Raw genomic sequence first — 7,077 nt, 5'->3', positions numbered from 1 at the left:
CCCCTGCGTCTGGACTTCAAATCGGTCAGCTTACACAAGCATCGATTTCCCTGTGTCATTCCATCCTTTGCTAGATGCTGCTTTGCTGAAAGAAAACATCGTGCTATAGATTTCATTCAAATAGGCTTTGGTGCTTATGCTACTCATGTGATTGTAAGTCTAGCCAGAACCCTTGAATTTTAATCACTTCTTATGAGCTGGTCAGGAAACATTCCCACATGTGTGCCACACGAGCTGGCAGAATTAACATCCTAGTAATTAAGAATTAAGGCTGACACATTTAAACATTTCTTACAGTTTAACTATGAGCTCATAGGTTAAAATGAATAGATGGGGGCACTTGGAAATTTATGTTCTTCAACATTTTTCACATATGTATCTGAACAAGACAATAGGGATCTAAGAACAACAAAGGGAAGGAAAATCCCTTTATTTCCTAGTGCACTTTATTTTTTTTTTAAGATTTTATTATTTATTTGACAGAAAGAGAGAGAGATCACAATTAGGCAGAGAGGCAGGCAGAGAGAGAGAGAGGCGGAAGCAGGCTCCCCGCTGAGCAGAGAGCCCCAATGCGGGGCTCGATCCCAGGACCCCGAGATCATGACTGAGCCAGAGGCAGAGGCTTAACCCACTGAGCCACCCAGGCAACCTCCTAGTGTACTTCAAAATTAATATGGTTACCCTGAAGTATTCAGATGGATATGCTGGACCTCACATGCACTTGTTTTCCCATTTATGTGAACCGCCTGGAAGAACTCCCAAAGTACCAACATTATACATCATTCAGATCTCCTCCTTCTAAGAGAGGTAGAGAGAGAATTCTGAAGGCAATTACAAGAAACTGAATAATGGTTGCCCTTTAGATCCCATCTCTCCAATGTTCCCATTTCTTCACTTTTATTCTTGTCCTTTTACATCTTCATTAGAGACATTTATTATAATTGGACATTTCTAATTGAAATAAAGTTCTCAGAAGTTATTGCTGCAAGCACAAGAAAGAAAATGTTAATTTTCAAATTGATTAACAGTATTTTTAAATTACAGAATGATTTTCCAAATTTCCTAACCATGAAAACTCAGATAAAGTCACCAAAATTGGGGAAAATTATAAATACAGTATGTGTTTTAAATCTTACATGTGCTTATACTCACAATGATAGATTGTTTATTGATACCCTGATAAATGCAAATTGATAAAGAGAAGGTAGTTTGATGTTTTATTAACTAGATATTATGATATGCTAGGGAATGTTTACCCAGTCTATAGACAGGGTAAGAATTTACTGAACAAGGTTATGATGCCAATGATTGAACCAAGCAGGGACTGGACTCAGAATTACATTTCTAACTTTCACATCTTATAAATCCCTTTATACTCAACTCTTGCTAGTCTGGTCTATTTTCAGTTGCTGGAACTTCTGATATTCTCCCTGAATTTTTTTTTTCTTCATATGCTATTCACTCTGCTTAGAACATTCTTTCCTATCCACTGAAACAGCCACATTCCCTGGCTAGTACTTTCATGAGTCTATCGTTCATTCATCCATTTATACATTTGATGTCAAGTGCAATCCAGCCCTAGTTCAGGTGCAGGGAGGGAGTGGGAGAAGGATTTCGTCATAAGCAAGACACTCACGGCTTCTCTGCTGGAGGGATTTGGAGCTCTGGCAGAAGGAGGTTTCTCCATCCATTCCCTTCCTGTGTTTCTTCTCAGCTTTGTCACAGAAGGGGACTGTTAGCCTAATAACTTTGACATTAAAAAGAAAGACAGTCAATTGTCACAGACAAAGGTTTATTTACTTTATAGGTTAACTTACCCAAGAGATCTCTAATGACCAACACCTCCAAGAGTCCACCATAATTTTCCCATCAAGGAGCCAGGAACAAGGCCATTCCTGCTTTGACCTTCAGGGCAGCACTAGCTCTGTGGAGCAGGAATCCGAGGAATCCTAGTGGCCAAGGAGTGAAAAGCCCGAGCAGGTAAGAGAATAGAGGCAAATCCCGATATTCATTTGTTCTCTAAGTTAGAAGTCTCTCCTAAGAGTTACCAGGGCATTCTGCTCTCACTATTAGCTATTACAATCATTTTTCCTTTTTGCTCATTTTTCCCACTAACCTCTAAGATTCCTCATAAGCTTTGCATCCTCAGAGTCTATCCCATAGACTCTGCTATGTGTCTAGCGCATAGCAGACACTCAGTAAATGTCTGTTTAATGAATGAATGAGCCAGAACGACCAGCAGCTATGGTAGTGAAAGCGGCCCGTGGGGAACTACTCATCCAGGTCATCGTGTGCCTAGTGTTGACCTGAGTTCTCTGCTGTACAGTCCTATGCTGTGACTCTGGAAATACACTATCATGTTACTGTCTGACAAACGGTAATGTGGTGTGTGTGTCTAACTTCAGGTCCTAAAAGTATTCCAATTCCACTTCTAGTGCTTGGTCATTCATTTAAGGTTGAGAGAAAAGAGACAGGAAAACATGTCTGTCCGAAATGCCCTGTAGTCCACAGTGCAGTCTGTTCACTGCTGGCACAGAGAAAATCAAGTGGAACTTAGACACAGCGCGCTTGGGTTTAATATCCTGTCACTTCATGGGTAGAAAACCACAAAAATATATATTCACTGCTCTGAGTCTCAGTGTCATTTGTGATCCCAGGGTAAAAATACTAGCTCTCTGATTTGCCCTCGAGAGGTCTACACCACTGGGGTACCTGGATGGCTCAGTTGGTTAAGCGACTGCCTTCAGCTCAGGTCATGATCCTGGAGCCCCAGGATCAAGTCCCACATCAGGCTCCCTGCTCAACAGGGATTCTGCTTCTCCCTCTGATCCTACCCCCTTTCATGCTCGCTCTCTCTCAAATAAATAAATAAAATCTTAAAAAAACAGAGGTTTACCCACTTTATGGTTCTCTACAATCAGATTTTGGTTTTACTGATATTCTGCATTGGTTTTTCTGTTTTCTATTTCATTGATTTCTAGTCCTATCTTTTTTCCCCCTTTTAAAGATTTTGTTTATTTATTTGAAAGAGAGAGAGCATGAGCAGGGATGGGGAAGAGGGAGAAGCACACCCCTATTGGACTCAATCCCAGGACCCTGAAATCATGACCTGAGTTGAAGTCAAGACACTTAACCGACTGAGCCACCCAGGCACCCCTACTCTTATCTTTATAGTCTTCTTCCTTATTTGTGATTTGGGTTTGATTTGCTCTTCTTTTTCTATTTTTTTTAATGTAGAAATAAATCATTGACTTCAGACAATTCTTCTTCTCAGTAACAAAAAGAAGATGGTACCTGTGAAGTCAACAAAGACATTGTTGAAGTGTATTTGTCAGCACGCCCATAAAACCATTAGTAGATAATTGATTGAATGTTTTAAAACATTTTTCTAACAAGTTTGCTGGGATATTATTTTGGCTAGGTTAAAAACAACTAGCCCAAAGTTGTCCATCAATAATAACTCCTTATTTTAAAATGGAAGTCTAGGTACTAAAGAAACTACGAGGGACTGGGAAAAATACTGAGCTCCAGAGGTATGCCAATTATGGCTCAAGGATCTGTTTAGCGGATCTGCCATCTCTTTTGTGGCTGTGGTTTCACTGGAGCAGAGGCACACCCATTCCTTTAAGAACGGTCTATACCTTCCCCATGACAGCGGCAGAGCTGAGTGGTTGTGACAAAGACTTACTGCTCCACAATGTCTAAAATAATCACTCTCTGTCCCTTTACAGAAAAAGTTTACTGACTATAGCATTACTGCCCCAGCTGCTTTATCTGTGAAACAGGAATGATAGCCCCCACTTCCCAGAGCTGTTGCCAAGACACTTACTTTGGGATATTTGTGTGAAGACCTTTGGTTAAGTTGCTTAGCATATAGCTGTTGTGCAAGTAATTCTTGTTCAGTTAGAATCTAAAATTCTCACCTACACCCAGTGGTTCATTTAAAACCATTTTCTTCTTAACCTTGTATTTATAAGGTGAAACACTTGTGTGTCACAAAGTAATATTCTGCATTTTCCTTTTTAAAAACACTATTTGCTTGTCATCATGACTCTGCCAAACGATATAACCTTTACCCATCTTTGTGATAAAAAATTAAAATAACCAGAGATTTGTAATAATGTGGTTGACACAGTGCTGAACTCCACAGACTTTATGCAAATAGAAAAGAGAGAGAATATTTCTGAGTTTTTAAATGGTAAAAATCTAATTCTCATTATACAGCAGCAAACAAAAAGCCTATAATAGAAGTCTAGATCATTGGTTGTTTTTTCTTGAATGATATTGTTAAAGATACATTATTATTATTATTATTATTATTATTATTATTATTTGCTTCAGTGTTTTCTTAGAAATACATTGCATGGAAACTAAAATGATAATTTGGAAATACACAGAGGTATTCTTCATAAGGGACTGTTCGGCAGCAGCATGCTGTGTGTACTGTAATTCTTACCTAGTCACGCTGATTACAGCAGGTAGGTAAATAAGGAGAGGCAAGTCACCAGCAGCTATTTCCTCCTTGCAGAACTGATTTTATTAAATTTCTCTCTACTGAGATCACCAGCCTATACTGAGGTAAAATATAAGTACATTAGTAAGCACATCCTGTCTGATCTTAGGACAATAATCATATTCATCCTGATAAATTGCTGTTCTGTGTTATACACCCTGTGGTTGAGGAATTGATCAGGCTTCCCCTTGCCGGTGAACTTGGTGGAATGCTGGGGGCCAAATCTGTCACTTAGCTGTAGCAACTGCGTGGATTTTTATGATGTACGTTTTACCATCATTCCTAGTTATGTTTTATGTCCTTTGTTTCTTCCCTTTCCTCTGCTTTTATTTATGCTATCTAAGTATTTTATGTAATTTTGCAAGCCACATTCACTCTTTTCTGGAATAAGATTGGATATAAATAGATAGGCAATAGGGAAGTGGAGAGGTAATTTCCAGTAAAATGCTAATACGTCTTTTGGTTCTCTCCTTGAAATACCTTATAAATAACACAGCAAAATAACTCCCAGCTTACCACTTGATAAATCTTATAATTTAAAGAGAAATATGTAGACGATGCGGGAGTCATAGGCTGGGACCAGGCTCACTGTGCAGAGGTGATGCCCGGGTTCCCACCCAGGATTGTGCAGTGGTGGCCACATCGGCAGTCCAAGCACCCCCACAGTCCCTGAGCCAGAGGGAAAGTGAAGAACGAAATTGCTGGGGTGCCTGGGTGGCTCAGTGGGTTAAGCCGCTGCCTTCGGCTCAGGTCATGATCTCAGGTCCTGGGATCGAGTCCCACATTGGGCTCTCTGCTCAGCAGGGAGCCTGCTTCCCTTCCTCTCTCTCTGCCTGCCTCTCTGCCTACTTGTGATCTCTCTGTCAAATAAATGAATAAAATCTTAAAAAAAAAAAAAAAGAAAAGAAAAGAACGAAATTGCTGCCATTTTCTTTCTCACCAGGCGAGTTCGAAAATGGTAACTTTGGGTGGGGGGGCAGGCAGTTGAGAGATTTACTGAGAAATTGACTCTTATACTTCCAGAAAAACAAAAAGATCAGTGGTACCCAGAAAAACCATCAAAAGGACAGGCTTGCAGAGGCATTCGTTTCGATGTTCCAGAGCAGATCCTGAGGTCCTGGAAGCCTGTGTGAACAGGGGCACTTGATCCATGGACCCGGGTTTGCCAAAGGAGCTCACTCGGTGCCGGGCGCCTTGGGAGGTGTGCTGCCAGGTGGGGACGGAGAGAAAAACAATGCGTTCGCTGGTGCCAGCTTTGAAAATGATGATGAGAGGGGCGCCTGGGTGGCTCAGTTGGTTAAGCGTACGCCTTTGGCTCATGTCATGATCCCACAGTCCAGGGCTCAAGTCCCGCATCGGGCTCCTCGTTCAGCGGGGAGCCTGCTTCTCCCTCTCCCTCTGCTGCTCCCACTCTCTGTCTCTGTATCTCTCTCTCTCTGTCCGATAAATAAATAAAATCCTAAAAAGAAAAAAAGAAAGAAAAAAGAAACAAAAATGAGGATGAGAATAAGGAGGGCATCTCTATAAAAGCTACCAGGGCCCTTGACAGCGTTACTTCTGATTTTTATTCCGGATCCTCTTCTTCAGAGGAAGAAACAAGTAAGGAAGTAGAAGGGAAACCCAACTGGGGGACGGCAGCCCCAAGCCCAGTGTACCAGATTTCCAAAGTGACAATCCTACCTCCTCCAAGGTGGCACCCTTTGCCCAGAAAGAAGCCAGGAATGTGTCCAGGGAATGGCCATCAGCATCACTACCCTTCTCCTAGTCTATCTGGTTATCCAAACCAGGGAAGGAAGAATAAACCCTATCACCCAAATCCAGTTACCTCCTCCCAAAATGCACTGTGACGGGAATCACTGGGTTGACCCTCACATCTTAGCACTCCGCTAGTTCCTTTTGATTCTCCTTTGGCGTTAGTGTTGAGAGAAGGTAGAACAAGCCTGACCACATATTAAAAGCTAAATGTTCATATTTCATAGTGGTAAAGTTAGATGGAGCAAACCATCGCATTTATTTTTATAGAGAATTTATTGACAATCATCATTTTTAAATATATATATATATAAGCACTTTAAATATATTGATATAGTTTGGGAAACTTGAAGTACTTGAGTTTTTAACGTTGCCTTGAGTATTTATAGATTGTGCATCAACTCTGTGGGTTATGAGAACGCTGTAGCAGCAGGCGATCTATTCTAGTATATTTGAGCATTTCCTTTATGGAAGGTCTGTAAGTTATTTATACACAAGGAAATCTCTTTTATGTCATTGTTTAGAAGAATTGAGTGAATTATGTTGCAAATAAAAAATAGTGTGAGGCAAAATAAATAAATAAAAAGTAAATAAAGAAATATAGAAATATAGAAATAAAAATACAGAAATATTTGGTTCTATTAGTCATCTGGTTCCCTATACCGTACAAAAAGATTAAAATAATTTTGGCTGCAACCAACCCACTGTCTTTTCTAAGGTAAGCCTGTGATTTAAATGTCAAATTTTCCTTTAAATATCAAAAAGAAGGAATGCTTATGGTTTGTATTCAAACTACCCAGGCACACTAATTT

At 40.3% G+C, this 7,077-nt stretch overlaps 1 pseudogene; it reads left to right on the top strand.

The window, feature by feature from the left end:
* The first annotated feature begins 5,427 nt into the window (after positions 1-5,427).
* LOC116575466 lies at positions 5,428-6,568 on the top strand (annotated as a pseudogene).
* Positions 6,569-7,077: the final 509 nt, after the last annotated feature.

This window comes from Mustela erminea, chromosome 16, assembly GCF_009829155.1.
Source record: "Mustela erminea isolate mMusErm1 chromosome 16, mMusErm1.Pri, whole genome shotgun sequence".
NCBI lineage: Eukaryota > Metazoa > Chordata > Mammalia > Carnivora > Mustelidae > Mustela > Mustela erminea.
The sequence above is the reverse complement of the archived record's forward strand: the minus strand, read 5'-3'. Positions and strand labels throughout refer to the sequence as shown.